At 46.2% G+C, this 21,262-nt stretch overlaps 1 protein-coding gene across 1 annotated transcript in view; it reads left to right on the forward strand.

Moving 5' to 3' along the window:
- The first annotated feature begins 511 nt into the window (after positions 1 to 511).
- LOC147733028 (uncharacterized) overlaps positions 512 to 21,262 on the forward strand; it is a 188,881-nt gene continuing 168,130 nt past the window's right edge. Inside the window, exon 1 of the mRNA XM_086957592.1 lies at positions 512 to 623. The gene's annotated coding sequence lies outside the window, so the exon portion shown is untranslated. The remainder of the gene's footprint in view (positions 624 to 21,262) is intronic.

The raw sequence follows: 21,262 nt of genomic DNA on the forward strand, positions 1-21,262 counted from the left end.
GATTGCAATTTTGACGAGGAATCAGTACATTGTTTACATAAACACAATTCATCTATTAGTAATATTAACCAACGCACAAATATTTGTGCAATTGTCTGCAGAGCTTTGCTAAAGAGTCCAATCAAAGACGATCATTATGGACACCCAAAGGCACGGCTTGAGATTTGCCAGACCCCTTGGGAGAGGTCCTAGCTCCCCTTAACCATAGCATTACAAATTGTATAAAGTGAAAATATGTTTCGAAACTCTGAAAGTTTATGCATTCACGGGTTTTTTGCCTGGCCCCGAACACTACTTCCAAGAATAACTGCGCATTCAAATCGTTAAATTGCTGATAATGGAAAGGGTTTAATCGGAACAGTTTGTTTTAGGTTAATTTTAACAGATCAAATCTGAGAACTTTTCCATTCCAAGATGGTGTCCATATTTGTGTGCTTTTCTCTTGAACTCGGCGGTCTAACCCGGAAGTACGATGACAGATTACATGTTTTTATTTTTTTCATGTGGCATTGTGAACTTTGTGTTATAAAACCGTGCGTCATTCTCAGACTACACCTATAGCTCTTTCATTCCAGGCTATCTTGTTGCTGAACGCGGACGTAGGTGCTGGTTACATTTTGCAAGTACGTTTTACTTTTGTTATTTTAGAGCTGTAGATTATTAATTGAATGAATAAAAGTATCTTGGCAAAATCTCCCTCTTGCACGTCCCTCATTCTTGTTGATATATACCTGTCTGAGACGCAATAACAACTTTTTTTGGCATGTCTAAGAATCATACGTTATATATGGGATAAGTACCGCAAAGTGTACAACATAATTATGGTGCACGTCAACGAGGTAGGCCATGTAGTAGTACGGGAACCCATAAATTGTCGGTCTAGGTGTGACCACGGAAAGGGGGTGGAATTACGAGAGTCTGAGTCGTGAAAAGCCGAGTCTGACTGTAAACGTATGCATTTATGTTTTTTTAAACGCTTCCCCAAATAAATTGGGAAAAAGAAGGTAACCTTAAATCTCTTCTGGCTTACTTAATTGCTCATAAACAGGCTGGATTTTAAACTATAGGGCTAAGACACCTGCTGCAGAGTTTTTTGTGTACCTAGCAAATGTCAGCAGTTAATAAATATGGTAAGATAACTTGGTTAATGCATTTTCTGGAGAGATCTGTTTTTTGTCTAGTCACAGTTTTCACTCATAAAGTAGCTTAGAGGGTTAATGTGTCTCTTGCAAAGCACACATGCAACTGACAGATTTGTGTTTTATGTAGTTAGGTAAGTGGGCAACTGCTTTTGGAATTGAGATGTATAGTAGTGCCCTTGGCCCAAAATTTACTCTCGGAGGCCAAGGGTATAGGTTAACTTCTTTATTTAACAGAGCGCCGGGGAAACTCGTTTTCTCCACTCGGAACTGCGGCCCTTCCAAAAGGGCCACACTTCCGTTTCCGGTTTCGCGGCACCCGCCGCGAAAACAACTGGACCGTCACTACATACATACATACATACATACATTCTGAAAGAAAGAAGAGAAGAGCCTATGTATGCAGGTTTCAAAAATGGAACACTGGCGAGCACTACAACACCCAAAAGACCAATCGGCTTACCAGTTGGAATCTATCCAGGAAATCGAATTTGTGAGTGAAAAAGACCTGAATGAAACCATAAAAAGAAAATAATACAAAAAAGTATGTGTAAGGATCATGTAAACTTGAGGGGGACACAAGATCAAACAAGCAATAGTGTCCAGAGGAAATACCTTAATCCTAGGTATCAAGGTGTCCTGAGTGGCAGGAGAATAATGAAGTCCGATGCAGTGGGACCTGTGAGACAAGACACATAATGAGTCCCAACTCCTCTTTAGATTTGTGGAAAATAAGTTGCCATGATTTAAAAGCGTCTTACTGGGGATCCCAAGGCTGATTGGTCTTTTGGGTGTTGTATTGCTCGCCAGTGTTCCATTTTGGTCTTTTGGGTGTTGTAGTGCTCGCCAGTGTTCCATTTTTGAAACCTGCATACATAGGCTCTTCTCTTCTTTCTTTCAGAATAACCTGGCCCTGAGGAGAATCCCCCCGACCATTAGGGATTCGAAACGCGTAGGCCCTCTCCCCTTTTTCGGTTTGGTTGTTCTAGTGCTATAATTGTATTGCACTAGTCCTGACAATTGTACACTCACTGTTGTAAATATCTAGAAATAATTGACTTATTTTGACCCAAAGGAGTGTATTTTCTTTAGTTGAATTTTCTACAAGTTGACAGCAGACTTGTTACTTCCCCCACTGGTGTATGAATTCTCCAGTCTGTGTGAAGTACTCCAGTATGAATGTATGAGTGGTTGTGGCATGACTGTGATATGTTTGATTTATGACTGTATGGTTGATATTTTACCTTGTGCTGTGTCCCTTATTTCATTTTTTTGTCACAAAAATTTCTTTGGTGTTGACTATACCCAATAAGGTTAAAACTATTGTACCTTTTAATATATTTTGCAGAATAAAGCAGCTACTCAATAGCACTGCCCAGTCTTGAAGTACATCTTTTTCTAGTTGAGAAGTGGTTTGGTAATTATATTATCAGTACTGGCATTCCTCCTTTGTTGTTTTACTTATTAGGCTCAGCCTTACTGATGAGAGCCAGCCCTAGTTGTTTCTTGTTTATTAAGTAAGCAGCTTCAGTCACCCAGCAAGGCTGGGGCAGAGTCAGCCACATGAAAGGCAAAGTCTTCTGGATGCAGCGTGGAATTATGACACACTTAATTGCATGATTAATCGGTGCTTTTGGAAGTGCAGTAGATCTGGGCTCCAGACAGTCACACACCCCACTTGTGTCTCTCAAACTGGAGGAGCAGGATGGGTTAGATCAAGTAAACATTAGGATGAGAAATCAAACAAGTAGGACCTATTCTACCATTCGAACGAGACCTGCTGCAAGCGCATGAATAAGGTTGCCGGTGACAAGCTGTCCTCTATAAATACCACTTGAGATCATAGCTATGGAAAAGTCAATTACGTGTGAAAGTCATAAGCTTGGAGCTAGGAGAGATAGTCAGACATAAAAAGGAATTTTTACCGGTCCAGTGAAAATAACGAGCCACTCCGGATTCAAGTGATTAAAGTGTTTTCGTTGGCACAGAAAACAAGACGCGTTTGGGGTCAGTACCTCTGGGTGGTAAAGAGGTCAGTGCCTCTGGGTGGTAACAGTATACGGGTCAGTGCCTCAGGGTGGGAACGTCAGAGGGAGTGGGTGATAACGGTAGAGGTGTTGGGTGGTAACGGTAAAAGGTCAGTGCCTCTGGGTGGTAACGGTTAAAAGGGTTCAGTACCTCTGAGTGTTAATTGTAAAGAGGTCAGTTACAGTTCCTTCGGGTAGAAACGGAAAAGGGTCGGCCAGTGCCTTTGGGTAGAAATGGTAAAGGGGTCAGTGCCTTTAGGTAGTAACGGTTAAAAGGGGGCACTGCCTCTGGGTGTTAAAGGGGTCTGTGCTTCTGGGTGTTAATTGTAATGGGGTCAGTCAGTTACAGTACCTTCGGGTAGAAACGGTATCGGGACAGTGCCTCTAGGTGGTAACGGTAAAGGAGTCAGTGCCTCTGGGTGGTAACAGTATAGGGGTCAGTGCCTCAGGGTGGTAACGTCGGAGGGATTGGGTGGTTACGGGTCGGTGCCTCTGGGTGGTAAAGGGGGTCAGTGCCTCTGGATGTTAATTGTGAAGGGGTCAGTTACAGTACCTTTAGGTAGAAATGATAAAGGAGTCAGTACCTCTGGGTGGTAACGGTTCGAGAAGAATGGTGAGAGCAGCTGGCAACAGTTGGGAGGGGAGCTCAGTACCTGGTAGACGGAGGCCTTGGGCGGGTCCAGGCAGACAGTGCAGCACAGCACCAAGTAGAGCAGCTCCTCCAGCTTGACGCTGCCCGCGGCCCCAATTTTGAGCCGCTTCTTGAGGGGCGCATCGGGGTCTCTTCCAACAGATGCAGAACCCGTGTCCTCAGCAGAGTGCCCCCCGCCACTTCCTGCGCCCCGCCTGCCGGGCTCGCCGCCTCACCCAGCCCCGCCGAGGACCCCTGGCCGACCCCAGCCTCCCTGTTTTCCACTCCGGACATATACGACAACGTAAGACTCCTGACAATCGATAGCCGAGACTCCGCTGACACTTCAAGCCACCATCTTTGTTTTCCCTTCAGTCTCTCGCGTGACCCACCCACCATGGCTGGCTGTCACACTGTTAGCCAATCGTGCAAAGCTGTCAAAACGGCTTAAGGTGAGAAAAAAGGCGGGGCTTTGGCTGGATGTTTTGTTGGAACAGGATGAGGGGAGGGAGGCTCAACATCATCCCTTCATTCACGGGATAACCGTGCCTCCTGTTCCACCTATGTCTAGCTTTATGTCTTTAAAATACTGGGGATAGTTTTTTTTACTTTCTAAAAAATATTCCTAAAATTTTTATAAATACCTTTCCTGGAGTAGTCTTTCTTTTCTGTCTATTGCACCCCCTCCAATCTCCATTAGAAATAAAAAAAAGGCTGCTCGCCAAGCATCTGCTGTTTATTTTTGCATCACGCTTTCACTTTAAAGTGGAAGAGAGATTTAAAAATAAACACGCGGCGCCATGTCTCCTTTTTGGTCTAGCTCAATCAGAGAGCCTGCCTGGTGCGTGCAAGGTAGCGTGACGAAGCTTCTGATAAGAAACTTTGTCACGACAGCCATAATGCAGGTAATCCAGTCCGTATGGGCCGGATCAAAAAGACAAAGGGAGGCAATGAAAAACCCTCCTTTCCAATGGGAAGACAGCGTTTACCATAAACACTGATGCTACTCAATGGAAATGAGGGGCGGAGCTTCAAGCCCTATTGTAAAAGTCCTCATCTGCAATAAATCTCGCCGAGCGAGCTACGCATGTGAGCAGCAACGCTAGACGAGACCTAAAAAGGGACGGTGAACAGTCCGGCTGTTCTGTCTGTAGACATGAAAGAAGGGCTTCTGTAGACAGGTTCTTGCAGAGGAACTGGGTGGCTAACTGGGAATTAACCTATTGGCCTGTCTTTTCTTTTAAAAACGATTTTAAGAATTAAAAATTACACCTGTATAAGTCAGTTCCAAACATTTTATGGGATTTTTGAAATCCAGTATGCTACAGGAATGTATGTAATTATTATATGTTATTTACAATACTAAAGTATTATAAAAAGCCCAATTAATTTTGTTTTCTTGATTTAGTTGATCCAGCTCTAATATTACCAAAAAACAGGATTTATTGTCTTTTGTTTTGTTGCTCATGCCCTGACTATTATGAAAACAGCAATGAATTGTTTATGTGTGGCACTCTGTGTTTATTCCTGTTTGTCAGTTTAATTAACAAATGTTGTTGGGTCCTTGGTGAATGTTTGGGTGCTGGCGGGTGGCTCTCTCTGACCTAGGGGAGTTGAACTTAAACACAAACTGAAAGCACTGTTAAAGCTGTAACAGTGTACCCAAACCGCACTCCTTTGTGAGACTGACGTCTTCGGTTTTTTATCCCAATATATTTTGAGTAATCCAAATAATCATTCAACTCAATTTTTCACTTGATATCTCTTACTTTTAATCTCAACGTAATTATTCCATTTCTGTTGTTGCATCACATTTATGGACTTTTTCATGCGTTTTCATGATAATCTGATGTCTATCACTTTATGTACAATTGATGTATGTGCGCTATATACATCTATTCCACATAAGAGGGGCATTGAAGCCGTTGAATCATTCTTAATCAACTATGACATCAAACAGGACTTAAAGGTTTTTCTTCTAGAACTGCTTCAATACACCCTATATCACAGTTACTTCACATGGAACAATGACTTCTTCCAACAATTAGCTGGAACATCAATGGGAATTGTGCGGCTCCCAGCTATGCTAACTTGTTCATGTACCGCCTGGAACTTGATAACATTCTGACCAACCCCAAATGGAATGACAACATTTTGAAACTCTGGTGTTACATAGACGACATCTTTCTTGTATGGAAAGGACCCCCTGATGAAATCAATGAATTTATAACGTTCATCAACAACATAGATGATCATATACAATTTACACACACAGTCAGTACAGAAAAAATTCCATTGTTGGATGTTTTAGTAACATACAAGGATAACACAATCAAAACTGATGTATACACCAAGAGTACAGATAGAAATAATTCACTGCTTTTTGACAGTTGTCACCCTATGTCTCTAAAACTTCATTTGCCATACTCTCAATTACTGAGAATCAAAAGGATATCCTCTGATACTAATACTTGCAATCAATAGGTCGGAGTTGTACAAGGGAAACTAGCACCAACAGGCCAGTATTTGTCTCTAAATTTTCCAGCAGGAGTCACCTAATCAAAAAAATTGTTTTAAAAAATCGGCAGTTGATTGAAAATGAACCTGATTTTAATGGTATTTTTTCAAAACCATTTGCCTACCAACGAAAAATTTGAAAGACATGCTTGAAACCAAACCCACCGACAAAAACATCACATATACAGGCACCATCCCATGCTTAAATTGTGGACACTGTAACAACATAATACGTGGTAACACTCTCAACCATCCAACCACTGGTAAGACCATTAAACTTTTCACCAATGCCACCTGCGATACTAAGAATCCAATATATCTTTTGAAATGTCCATGTTGACTCCCGTATGTTGGCAAAACGGAGAGAAAAATCAAGGTCCGTATGACTGAACACAAAAGCACCATCAGAAATAAAATAATGAAGGCACCGGTAGCTGCACATTTCACTTCCAACAATCATAATATAAGCCAGTTAAGATTCATGGTCTTGGAGGTTGTTTCTGTGAAAACAGGTACAGATAGCAGAAGGAAATTACTACGAGAGATGCACTGGATCAAGAAACTGGATTCTTGTAGCCCAAAGGGTTTAAATGATCGGATGGAGTACAGTTGCTTCTTATGATTTTGTTTGCATTTATGTTCCATTTAAAGTGTGGTACACTCATGACTGTGTAAAAATGTTCGAATGTAATTGTTCCCAGAGTACCTCATACTCTCAGTGTACACCTGAATCTACATTATGAATTCTTTATTCGTATTTTGGGTTTTAAATCACTGTATTATTATTTTCACACACTATCGTGTTCAAGTGCACCTTATCAAGACGGTCATCATAGTCCGCAGTCCGTTGTTTGTCTTGTCACTTCACCGGTTTAACTCACATGATGCAAGCGCACCTTTCCAAGATGGCCGCTATAATCCGTAGTCCTTTGTTTGTCTTGTTAATCCATTGGTTTAATACGCATGCGGCGCGTTCACTAGCCATTACACCATTCCCGGAAGATGCGTCGCGATTCGTGTAACAGCGTTGACCTGCCGAACCGACAAGCGGTAAGTCCTCTTTTGAGAGCACGTTGAGACTGGAATGTTGCATAAACATAGGTCCGACAAAAGCATTTTTTTACGCTATTTTAACCCATGAGCACCATTAGGCAGTTCACACGAACACATCCGCTGGGCACAATCGTACCATTTTTTCTGCTATCGTATTTTAGGTTTAAAGTATTTTATTAAGGCACAAAAACACGGGGAGGGGAGCAGGAGGTCAAGCATACATACAATACAAGAAGCGGAACTTTGCAGCGAGTCAGAAGAAAAGCATGGAGGCAGGAAGCCCCAGAGGGTAACTAAGCAAATACGGAAGGCAATAAGGCATTGTGAACGACCCCCCTGTTGACCCCCACTCCCTAAGCAAGGTCAAACCCGAATAGCACCCCGCAACACAGTAAAGGCGAAGCACACCGTACCACCCACCCCCCAACCCCAGAAAGAAAGAACAAAGGAGAGCAAAGGAGGAAAAGAAAGAAAACAACACCCCAACATCCCCGTCCGAAAGGCAGCAATAAAAGCATATAACCCCTCTTCCCGCCCCCAACCCCCGGCCCCCAGTCCGCACACTCACTCCGCCGCAGCTGCCGGCGGCGTCAGCCTAAGGAGGCGCAAATACCGTGGACACGTGAGCTCGTGGAATTCCGTGGACAGCAATGCCAAAAAGGGGTGCCAGAGCTCCTCGAACTGGTCGACATTCCCAGCCATCGTTAGCGACATCTTCTCCATGCCCAGTACCTGCCAGAGCCTATGCAGCCAACCAGTGATAGAGGGGGCATTAGGGGTGCGCCAGAGTATCAGTATGTTCTGAACGGCTGAACCTAGCGCAATCGCAATCTGCCTGCCCCTGCGGGATTTTAGCGGGTACATCAAATCATTGGGGAGGCCTAGCAAGACATACGCGGGGAAGCGCGGAAGCTCGATCTCAAAATGCCTATCCACCTCATCTAAGACTTCCTTCCAGTAGGCCGACAGCACCGGGCACTCCCAGAGAACGTGCGTGAGGGTGCCCACCTGTCCGCAGCCGCGCCAGCAACCTTTATCGCCTATTTTGCGCATCTCATAGAGCCGCTCCGGGGTGTAGTACCAATAGGTGGACACTTTAGTGAAGGTTTCCGTCAGCCCAGTATGGTACGCAGAGTGCCTCGCCCGATACGCAATCTTGTCCCACTCCTTGTGACTCAGGGTCCTGCCCAGTTCCCTGTGCCAGCGCTCCCTCCCTGGGTTATGGTAATGAAACGGCGGAGACTGGAGAAATTTATACAAATCAGTGATGAGCTTGGCGTCCGAGGTCCGGGTCACCAACCATCGCTCGTAGGGCGTAATTGAACGGGCAGCGACGTCACGCACTGGGGGTTGAAGAGCCCAGTGGCGGACCTGCATGTAACGCAGCCTGTCCCCCTCCGTCAGGCCAAACTCCTGTCGGAGCTGCTGGAAGGGGAGCACGCCCTCCGGCCCGTAGATCTGGAAAAGCGCCCTGCAGCCCGCGCTCACCCAGTGGGAAAAAGCTCCCGGCTCCAAACCCGGGGTAAAGTCCGGATTGCCAGCGATGGGAGTGAACGGCGATGGAAAGGTCGTGAGCTCACGCAGCTCACACACCGCGTCCCACACTCTCAGCGGGACCCGGGTGATAAAAGAGGCGTAGAGATTAGGCGGGCGGTGAGCGCGCCGCAGGAACGGGACCTCCTGGAGGGTACGGCCTGCGACCGCCTGGTCCTGAAAGAGCCAGTGTTTATCCGATTCCCACCGGCTCCACTCCACCAGATACCGAAGCTGCGCCGCCTGAAAGTATCTCCGGAGGTCCGGGACTCCGAGACCCCCCGCCTCCGGGGCTAGCATGGAGAGGACCCGCTTCATCCGAGGCTTGCGGCCCTGCCACACAAAGCGGGATATGTCCGCCTGCGCCTGCCGTATCCAGCCCACGGGGGGCTGGAGGGGCAGAGCGCGGAAGAGATATAGGATCTGAGGCAGTATCGTCATCTTCACCGCCGCGATACGGCCCAACCACGAGAGGAGGCCCTTGTTCCATCGGCCGAGTTCCTCCTTGATCTTTTTGCCCAGAGAGGAGTAGTTAGCTGCGACCATGGCAGGCAGGGAGGGGGCGAGCAAAATGCCTAGGTAAGGCACCGTGGAGGAGGACCACTGCAGAGGAAAGAGACTTTGAAGGTCCTGCCTGGTGGCCGCAGAGAGCGACACATCCAGTGCAGCCGACTTAGTCATGTTCATTTTAAAACCCGCCACACGGGCAAAAGCGTCCAGTTCCCGGATGCAGGCAGGGAGCGACCGCTTGGGGTCGTCCAGGGTCAGCAAGACATCGTCCGCGTATAAGCTGACAGTGTGCGTGTATTGCCCCATCTTCACCCCAACAGCGTCCGGATTATCACGAATCCTCTGTGCAAACGGCTCCATATAGAGGGCAAAGAGGAGCGGCGAGAGGGGGCAACCCTGTCTCGTGCCGCGCTCAATGGCAAAGCAATTGGAGCTGTGTCCATTGACACGCACTGACGCTGATGGTCTCCTGTAGCAGTTAAAAACCATAGTGCGGAACTTCTCGCCGATCCCCAGTTTCCCAAGGACCAGCTCGAGATATGGCCAATGAACCCTATCAAAGGCCTTCTCCGCGTCGATTGATAGCAGCATCCGCTCCCCCGGAATGCGTGAGGCCTTTTCCAACACGTGCGTCACTCTCTTTGTGTTGTCGACCGTCTGCCTGCCGGGTACAAAACCGGCCTGGTCTGCCTCCACCAGACCTGGTAAGTGTAAACCCAATCTGGCCGCCAAGATTCCGGTGTAAAGCTTGAGGTCCACATTTAGGAGCGAAATGGGCCGGTACGAGCCGCACAGTGTCCGGTCCTTCCCCGGCTTGGGGATAACCGACACCGTCGCTGAGAGAAGGTCCGGCGGGATAGCTCCCGGCTCGGAGAAGGAGTTGAACAAGCGAGCCAGTAGAGGCGCGACAGTGGGACAGAAGGTCTTGTAAAACAAGGCCGTGTAACCATCCGGGCCCGGGGCTTTGCCGTGCTTCAGTCGTGCAATCGCGGAGATGACCTCCTCCACGTGAATGTCCCTCTCCAGGTGGTCCACCTGGGAGGGGTCCAGGGCCGGAAGGGTCACGGACTCTAGATAGGCCTCAGCCTCTCCCGGTGGGGAAGGCTCTGCCGCGTACAGTGCCTCATAAAAGGAACGAAAGGTATCTGCCACCTCCGCGTCACCGGAAACCGGGATCCCGTCCACTCCCACCAGTTCCTTCACCACATTGCGCTGCTGCGCAGCCCTGAGCCTATGGGCCAGGAGTTTACCGCACCTGTCTCCGCCGGTGTAAAAGGCATGCTTCAGGCGCAGCGCAGCATACTCCGCCCGATCTAAATCCAACGCAGAGAGGAGTTTCCGAGCCGCCTTCAGCTGCTTCCAGACACGAGGAGCCCCCGTCCGGCGGTGAACCTGCTCGAGCTCCCGAACCTGCGCTGTCAGTTCCTCCCTCTTGCGTTGGCGTTCCCTGTTTTCCGCCGAGGAAATGGAGATAAACTCCCCTCTGACGACCGCTTTCAGAGCCGCCCACTGCGTCGCCAGGGACGTGGCAGAGTTGTTATTGTGGGTCAGGTAGTCCTGGATGACCTCCTCCACTCGCTTTACGACCGATTTCTTATGGAGAAGCGTGTCTCGGAGCCGCCACATCCCCCTAGAGGGGGGGGCCGCTGGCCAAGCAAAGATTCCGGAAACCGGTGCGTGGTCGGACAGGGACAAAACCCCGATGTCTGCTGCCGTGGCGGCCAAGCGGAGCGGTCCACTCACCAAGAGGTAGTCCAACCGCGAATACGTGCGGTGCGCGTGGGAGAAATAGGAATAATCCCTATCGGTGGGGTGCAGGACGCGCCAGAGGTCATGCAGATCCATTTCCGCAAGCTGGTCCTGCACCGCCCTAGGAAGCTCCCCTGTCTGCGGAAAGCGTTGGGCAGACCTATCCAGGGTGGAGTCGAAGACCGTATTCAGGTCCCCCCCCAAGATGATATGGCGATCGGGCGAGGCAGTAACGTCCACCAACACTGATTCCAGGAAGCGATCCTGGTGGTCATTCGGGCTGTACGCCGAACCAACTGTAAAGGTAACACCTCCCAATCGCATGCGATACACCAGAAGCCTCCCTTTCTGCTCAGCATGTTTATGTAACACCTCCCCCCTGAAGGAGCTGGCTAAAAGAATGGCCACCCCAGCAGTCTTAGTCGCAGCAGAGGAAAAGAGTTGCGTGGGGAACTTGGCAGAGCGCAACCTATGGCAGTCTTTGGAAAGCAAATGGGTCTCCTGCAGGAGGCAAATATCCGCCTGCGACCCTTCTAACAGGGAAAGGATCGCCCTACGCTTTACGGGGTTATTCAGACCCTTAACATTAAGGGTCACTACCTTCAGGGGCGGCATCGCCTCCAGGGAAACAACGCGCTATGCAGTGGGCAAGGGAGCAGCGGAGGGGGCGCGCGGGGCAGGGGCGCAGGGAAGGCCAGAGGCAACATTGCACATGTTCGGACCACTTCGGACGGGACCCCCCCCACACCAAACCAACAGTGAAACCCCCCCAGAACCAACCCATGGCAACCAACCAAAGTAAGAAAAGACAGAAAACAACACCCCATAGTCTCAGTCTGGCCCAAATGGGCGAGTCTGTAGAAAAAAGTCAAGTGGACGTCCAGCCACACCCCCCCCCCCCCCCCACCGCCCCCCCAGCCCCAGCTCAGCACCGTTAAAGCTAAGAGTTAGGGCCACACCAGTAGCTTCAGGCAAGTTCCTGGCCGCATTCCTCAGGGCCTCCGCCATGTCTGCCCTGATGGTGGGCGAGTCCGGACGACTCGCCGGCGCTGACGATGGGCGCCTCCTCGACCTCCGTCGGCCCCGCCGCTCGGGGCGCCGCCATGCAGGTGTAGCCCCTACCTCCTCTGTAGCAGTAAGGCCCAATACTCCACAGACATCTTGCAAAGAGCGCAGCTGATGCAGCACCCCATTCCATCGAAAAATAAGATGGAAGGGGTGGCCCCAGGAATAGGGTGTCTCATGCTCTCGCAGAAAGTCCGTCGCGATGCGGAAAGACCTGCGCTTCTGCAGTGTGATGGCGGACAGGTCCTGATAGAGCGCCACAGGTCTCTCACGAAAGGTCAGCGGCTGCTTCCTGCGGGCCTCCGCCATGATGCGCTCTTTCAGGGGGAAATCCGGCAGGAAAGCTAGGATATCAGGCGGGGGGGGCGATGACTGGCGCTGGCGGCCCACCCTATGCGCTCTGTCAATGCGGATCGGGAAGTCCGCTCCTTCCTCCAAGATGTCGCGGAACAAGTCCTGCAGATAGGCCACCAGGTCCCCACCCTCATCCGCGGACGGAACACCTCGCACCCGAATGTTATTCCGCCTGGACCTGTTCTCAAGGTCTTCCGAATGGGCCTGGAGCTCAACACATTGCTCCCGGAGGCGGAGGACGTCCTGCTGGAGATGAGTTATCTCTTCATCGCGACGCTGGGCCGCCGTCTCCACAGCATCGACTCGCTCGCCCAGGCCCTCGACCTCCCTGCGCACCTCCCGGACCTCTCCAGCCACCTCGGTCTTAAGAGTTTGAAATTCCTCCTTGAGGGAGCTGAACAAGTCCTCCATGAAGGACCTCGTGACTGGTGGCTCGCCCACGGCTGCGTCCGTTGATGTCCGGGAGGCCCCCGGGGACGGCTGTGTCCTGTCGCGTAGTTGCTGGGACCTGCCGAGCATTTCCGGCAAAGTGCGATCTCCTCGTGCCGCGCCACATCTCCCAGCCATCCTGGCCCCTGGTGGAGCCTAGGGCCAGTCGCTGTAGGCGAGCACCACCGTTCGCGGAACCAAATGTGAGGCCCTCGGTGGGGACGAGGGTACAAGGGTAGTGCGTCACAGGCGACAAAATGGCGGCCCGGTCCTGGGCGAGACGACCCCCGGGCCAGCAGGGCAGTCAGCAACGTCCAAAGTGGAGGCCTCCAGCCTCGTAGTCCCAGAGAGGGCAGTAGATGAATCGGTGCCAGGACAAATCGAGGCTCTCTTAGAAGAAGGGGGCGGCGAGGGCCACCGGGTACAGCTACACAAAGACAAGATGGCGGGAGGGTGGGACCCAAGGAGGCAGTCCGGGCCAGCAAGTCTATGGGCGACCCTCAAACAGCAACGGGTCCGAAAGGGGCGAAACCGGCGGCTCCCCTCGCCACTAGTTAATTCGCCCGGCACGGGCACACGTCGAACTCCGCCATCCAGCGTCTCCGGGCGCGGAGTTCGCAAGGCGTCACCCCTCGAAGTCCAAGTCAGGGGGAGGGTTGCCGGCGCAGGGGTGAGGTCCGTCGCCCATCAATGGTGCTCGCCACCGGGGCACCGGTCAGGAAGTTCCGGCACTCCGCGAAGTCCGTCTATTCCGCTCCCTCGGGAACTCCGGATTCCAGCTGTTCAGCACTCGGCCGAGCCGAGGCGAGCGGACAGCGCCGCCGTATGCCCCGCCTCCCGGCTCTTCTCCTCGGGACGACCCAGGCTCCGCTCCTCGGAGCGATCTTCGGACAAACTTTTCGGGGACTTCCCCCGGGGCCACGAAAGTCAAAGTGGCATCAAAGTGTGCCCCAGGAATTCCGGCACAGTTCTCTCGCCCGCAGTGCAGCCGCGGGGGGAGAGAAGCGCGGCGATCAGGGCTCGGGCTGAGCCGGGCCGGAGGAGCTACGGAGGAAGCGTCCGCTCACCCCGCCATCTTGGCCACGCCCCCCTGCTATCGTATTTTGAGCACAGTGTGCACACGTTGTTTAGGTTTCTTTCACCACTGCACTGGATGTCTAAATCACGTTTAACATTTCTTTTCTTCTGAGCGTAACCAGTAAGACAGTCTTGCATGCACATCATTTAAAATGATATTTTTCTACCTCCCTATCGTTTACACAGATTCATTTGTGATTTCTTTATAGATTGAATGCATTTTCCCTGATAAAGGGCAGAGGCCCGAAATGCAAAGGGAATAACCTGAATATACCAATTTTGTAAACTGTGACGTGCTTATCAGATTAACATGAAAACGCATGAAACAGTCCATAAATGTGATGCAACAACAGAAATTAAATAATTACGTTGAGATTAAAAGTAGGAGATATCAAGTGAAAAATTGAGTTGAATGTTTTTTTGGATTACTTAAAATATATTGGGATAAAAAACCGAAGACATCAGTCTCACAAAGGAGTGCGGTTTGAGTACACTGTTACAACTTTAACAGTGCTTTCAGTTTGTTTCATGAAAACAGTCCATACTAAGATGGTCGTTACTTTCACAAAAGTTTGCTAAAAGGATTACGACCTCTCACCCCTTTGTAACAGTTTGTCCATCCCTACAAGACCTTATGTTTCCTGTTAAAAAATGTCTACTCATTTTATGTGTCTTCGAGAAACTGCATTGCATTGTCCAATTCCTCTGACTATGCATATGCACTCAGCAACAGCTGGAAGAGGTTGTACCCTGTTAAGTTCTATGCACGTGTAATTACATTTTTCAGCATTTGGAACCTATTGTAGTGAGCGAGAGGTACATAATGTTTTTTTAGGTCGAGCCTGGTAAGTGCATGCACTGCTCTGCAAGGCATGGTGTAATGCAGACATCGACTATATGCATTCATATCTTATATATGTATAAATGTATATACCCATGCATATTAGTATATGCTCATATATGTATGCATATCTGTAAATATGTAAATAGACATGTATGTACTTGTGTATGCATCTATATCTTCAATGTGCCTATGTACAGGTAAATGTTTGCATGGATGCATTTACAGTCATCATTTATATACCGCAAACTTGTGGTAAACACAAGTACACTGCACAAGCAAATATTGGCTATTTTTCCAAACAACTAAAAAAAAATGCGTAAAAGACATTGTCATTTACAACGCCAATACTTCAAAATCTCGCAAATGTAAGACCTATTGCTTTGCAAATGCTTGTTAATGCAATACTTTTACACTAGGGTTGTGTATCCACTGATAAGTCCATGCTGGACATTCCTGTTAATTTGTACTACCTTTAATAAAATCTGTTTTTTATTTGGAATGGTAAAAAACAGTGTCCTGCAAGTTTCAAAACATTGACCATTTCTTTCAACCCAGCCATGTCAATTTGAAAATACAAAGCAAATGATGCACTCAAGACACTGATGGACATTCAAATTCTTTTGACAAAAAAACTTGAAAGCTCCTATTATGAAACAAACTACAGTTATTCCTGTTTACGTGATGTTTCCCTTTCAGATCAAAACACTACAGTTGTTGTACAAGCATGATCTGTATAAACAAAACGCATTGTAGAATTAGTGCTATGACTTTAAATGTTCATGTTATGGACTGCTTGTTTTAACTAATTGAATCAAAAAACAGAATCCTCGGTGTACCTTCTCTTGTACCCAAGCTGTCTAGAATATATCTTTCAAATCCCCAAGATCGAGATATTAGCATGTGGAATTGCTTATTATTTGATTATGGCCATAATCATTGTTTCCCCAAACATGAAGCTTTTCAATGATGCCCACAAAAGTTCTAATTTTATCGGTCAAAAACTTTAGTTGCATCACGCTTGTAGACTTCCATCAGTACACAGTTAGCTACATCTAAATTAATTGATTCAATTAGTCTGTAGATCAGTTCAATCAGCTATCTAGTAGGTACAAAGCATTTTTTATTCTAATGTACTCAGAAATGTAACACTTAATTAAACCTGCTTACCACGATCCCTCTGTAAAATTATAAAGTATTGTTGATTAAGGAAATCTGTGTGTAGCCCCCACACCACGTGATCCTTTCCAGGTTTAGGATTGAAAGAAACTAATATGACTGGCATGCAAGAAAAAAGGCCCTTAATTGGGGCGTTCATCAGTGATTTAACCCACATTTTATTTTATTGTTTAACTCATTGTGGCTCAAGGATATTTCCTCCCATAACAATACTGTTAAATAAGTTGATCATTATTGAAGTGAGTTGGTCAGCTAGTTGTTTCAGTAATTCAGATGAAATACTATCCGAAGCAACTGCTTTTCCATTGTTTAATTTAACGATAACTGCTCTTCCTAACCCTGTAACTTTGCTAAAATCTTCTGGTTTAACGCATCTGTCTCTTCCAGTTGCCAGCATTTTCACATTTTGTTTCACCACATGACTTTTAACAATATTACACATTTTATTTGTACTGTGTTGCCCAGATCTTTGTTCTAGAATCTCGCTCCTCAGTTCCCAGTAGCGAGTCTCAGTTTCCCTGCTAGTATCAGAAAGAATTGTGAAATTAAATATCTGATAATGAAGAGTTTTATTTTTATTGCAGTAGTCGATATCAGTTCCTTAACTTAATATAGTAGTCAATTTGCTAGTTTCTCTTCGGTCTGACTGGTTCGATTTCTTCTGAACTTTATCTCAATGCACCCAATTTATCTCATGACGGAGGACTACAGCTGGCTCACCCTTTAGTACAGTATCTTGCAGTGGCGACTCGCACAGGTAACGCTGTGGGGCGGTGAGGTGGGGCGGGACTGGGTGGGGGAAGTGCTGTGTGACATATACGACGGGAAAGTGGAGAGTAAGGAAATAAATATAAGCAATTACTTTGCGCTCGCAGCATCGCCGACTCGGCGATGCTGCGAGCACAAAGTAAGTGCATTTATTTATTTCCTTACTCTCCACTTTCCTGTCGTATGGCACACTCCTCTAGCACCCCACCCAGCCCCGCCCCACTGCCCCACAGCGTTACCTGTGCGAGCTGCCACTGGTATCTTGTAATAACTAATTTCTAAACGTTTTTATGCTGCTAGCCTCATTAGCTTCAGGATTATTAAGATTCCCTTTAGAAGGGTTCTCTTAGACTTATGGTTGTCCCAGAATACATTTGTTGTTTACTTGAAGTCGCTGGATTGCCTTAGCATTTTTTGCTGTGCCTTGCCGAGAGACTGTGCAGAATGCCTAAAGCTTTGATTCTCAATTTTGGATCAGCCTGTTTCTCATCAAAACTCGAGCAGGTCGTCAATATCTCTTCCTGCATGTTTTGAGAGATCTGAGATTTCATCAACACATCCTTCCATAGAGATTTGATAAAGTTTTCTACTGAAAGATATTTTTGCTTTGCCCTCCACCCCTTCTCTAACCTGCATTGTGTAAGTTCTGTTTGATTGCTGTGTTTGAAGTGATAAGATGCAACCTGTGCACTGCCCCCTGTGCTGATCCGTAATGACAGTGCTGAGAATATCATACGAATTGGAAGTTGGACAATTAAGACATTAGACTCCTGAGCCAATGAGCTATACATTTGAACCAAGCCTATCTTGTTCTTAGGCTAGGCACCCAACCATTGGGGTCTAATTGAAATTGCATTTATATAGTGGTGATGGAGCGGTAATTTCTTCTGGTAATTTCTCAATGCAAAACCCTCATGCTACCTCTAATTTACCGCTCAAACGGTGTTGGGCCCTTCACACCATGTAATACCTTCAGGAGACTATAAATAAAGATGAACAGTCAAAAATGCAATTATTATTTTAAGCCAATAAAGAGAGTTGTTGAGTGTTTAAAGGGTTTTATTTTCTAGTAAAAAGTTAATTTTCTCTGACCCTTTATTCATTAATAAAATATCAATCAGGTTACAGAATTTGAAGACCAGGAAAAATAGCATTAATACAGAACATTTTACAGTCTGCAAATCAGCATTACATATAGGAATGTGGCGCAAAATGTCATTCAAAATTCTTAAAGAGTTTCTAAGAAAAATAGTCTTGCAAGGCTAATCAAAAATCAAATAGTTTGCAAAAATCTCCCATTAAGAGAAATAAATGCATAAGTCAAAAAAAAATCTTTTCAGACCTAATTAATTAGTCAAAGCATAACTGAAGTTTAGCATCTAATTCTATTTAATCAGCTGCACTCTCTGTCTGTCTGTGTCTAAAGAGCAAGCAGGGAGTGAGACAGCCCCTCCTTCACCAGACCTCAAGGGAATGTGGCCAAGATATGACGTGGAAGCAAGAAACCTCCCCCTGACACTCCTCGGACGCAAACCCTCCCTTCAGCAATCTCCCGGGACGTTCTCGTACCTAACCCATAGGCTGTCTGGCCTAATCTGTTCCTTCTCTTCAAGAGCTCACACACCCCCTAATGAGCCTAGAAGCCAGCTGAGCTGAGAAAAAGCCAGCCCCCATCCAGAGAGGACATTATTTTATACTCTAAATTTTGGCAGACCACACAAAAAAGGTTACATCTTTAGGAAAGCTTGTTCTGATTGGTCAGTCATGATGGCATGAGTTTGCACTTTCCTGACGCATTCAAAAAAACAGTTTTAACAAAAGAAGCATACATGAATAATACATTTATAAACATTTGCAACATTTACTAGGGAAAATGTTTCATTTTAATTCTTCCTTCCTTTTCTCAGCGCAGTAGGACGGATACTTTAGTTAGCTGGTACATTGGCACAATCACAAGAATGTACAGTTCAAGCTGTCCTTCACTTCTTGGCATGAGGAAAGCTGCCACAGTCTGCGCATGCTCCCTTCTCATTCAAAGCAAGCCATAGCTTTTGATGGTTTCACAGGCAGCCATTTAATGGTAGGCCCCAAAAATAAAATAAACAAAAAGATAATGTTAATTTCATGTAAATCAGCCCATTATGTTTCCCAACTTCATACTAATACTCCTTATAAATGTTTACCTAGCCAAGCTACTAGTGTAAACCAGCTTTTCTATTATTTATGTACAATATGCAAAATAAATGTGCAATGTACAACAAAGAAAAAGAGGTGTTATTAACTGAAAATATTTATCAAAATATGCAACAAGTCAAAGTCTCTTTAGACATAAATAGTGGATTTAGATTACATGGGATGCGCTGGGAAGAGAGAAACACATTCTATTAATCTTCAAAGCTAAAAAGGCCACTTTTCTCTACATTGCAAAAACACATGTTAATTCAGCAAAAGCATGTCAGACTGAATTGGCCTCACTTTCATATTTTTTTATGTGCCATGTTTTTAACTTGCACCAAAATGTGCGTGGCAATTTAAATGCAGTCTGTCTGAAGCACAAAAAATAAAACAATGCCTGACTGCAGATGAAATCTGCTCCATCAGTGGCAGCCACTCCTGACGAGTCGTTGAAGCGATTTACGCTGGTCAGGAACTCACGGAAAGTGGTTAGTCCAGTGGTTATTGTTTGATTATTGAGATTAGTCTTGTTGTCTCAGAAAACAATTTCATGCATTTACTCCAGTCTGTCTTTGTGATGGATTAAATTAATAGAAGTTGGTTGTGATCAATAGAGAGCGGTGTGTTACTTGATGGGATTAGTAGATGAGAGGGGGCATCGCGAGGATGGAAAGTAAGGAGAGGGTAATTCAAAGAAAAAGAAAGAGGTGTTAGTTGGGTGTTTTAAATCAAGGTCAACACTTTAATGCAATGTTTTAGGAACAAAGAGTAAACCTTTGAGGTAGCATGAAATCTGAGGATGCAAAACTGTAGAAAGAAATATCATTGTTTGCATGTGAGATAAGGCTATCCTAGGTACTTTTTGATAGGTCTTAGAAGCAGGGGGACATCCTGTCCCTTGGTAGGCCACTGCTAGCCCACCGCTAAAAGCAAGTACAGCTCGGAGGTTGGAAGTGTAAAGTAATGGCTGAACAAATACACAGCAACATATTTTGAGCTTTAGGTTGCTTTTGAATGAAGCAGCGACCTCATGATAAAAGGAATTTGACAATATATTGAGTAAGTAATGCAAACATGGAAACGTTTATTCTACAAATGCTGGAGCAAATGTCTTTTGATGTTGATGTTTATCCTTAAAGTTTGCCTCACAGTTTTAATTACCAAAGCAAAGTGAGGTCAATTTTGATGCCCCTGGTTTAGCTAGCACATTGTTTGTAGTTGAGAAGAATGGCACTTTTCTTCTTATTATTTAACCCTTTATTCTTTCACATTGTGGAATACCTAAAAAAAAAAGGGTCATTATGAAAGGAACAGCAACTATTCAGCCAAGATCAAGGACCAAGATACGAACAGCCATTGGAAGCTCCAAATGTGCAAGCAATCTAATAACCTTCATTAACAAGAACGAATGTGGAGCTAGAGCTTTGGTATTAGCAAGCTCTCTGTTCATCTTCCTAGATGTCAAGTGGTCGGCTTGCAGTTAATTTCAAATGTTGCAAGTTTCATCATGTATACAAAGATACCGGTTACAGGTGAAGAAATTAATTCACTCAAAAGTGGCATTTGGTGCTTGCAATTAATGTAGCACTATTTCACGGTCTACATTCAAGCAAAATATGCAGTTTTACCCAACTAGGAAACCTCTGCTTCACCAATCTCTTGAGTGCCAATAGTCAAGCTCATGTGAATATATTTTGCCACATTTAATCTAAAATGCTGACTGATCAGTTTTGCATTATTTTGTTATTGATTTCTAAGAGTTTCTAGAAGATTGACAAGTATGTGTCTTGTTTATTGTTGGTAATCAAAAGGACAGTCTAACAGAATGGAAGTTACTGGAAGGACATCAGGCTGCTGTTTGTTAATTATGTTAAGAATTTTTAACACCAGAGTGAAAGTGAAGGGTGTAGTGTCTTATGAGTTAGCGATGACAGGACTTTTTTGGTTACTGATGGACTCCGTAGAACTGTGACGTAGGTGTTCGGTGTGGTGAATAGAGTTGATATTTAGATTGTTGAGTTCGCAGTTACATGCAGAGCCATAAAGACGAAACTGGCCCCTGTATTTCGAGAAAAATGTAGAAAAGTAGAAATTTAGAAAGGTTATCAATCTGACTAATTGGAGACTGTCCCTCCATCATCACCCTCTTTCCTTCTTTTGTTCCTGCTCTGCCAGAAATGAAAATATCTGCAATATATTTGGAGTATTTAATGCT

The sequence above is a fragment of the Lissotriton vulgaris genome, chromosome 2_1, assembly GCF_964263255.1.
Source record: "Lissotriton vulgaris chromosome 2_1, aLisVul1.2, whole genome shotgun sequence".
Taxonomy (NCBI): Eukaryota; Metazoa; Chordata; class Amphibia; order Caudata; family Salamandridae; genus Lissotriton; species Lissotriton vulgaris.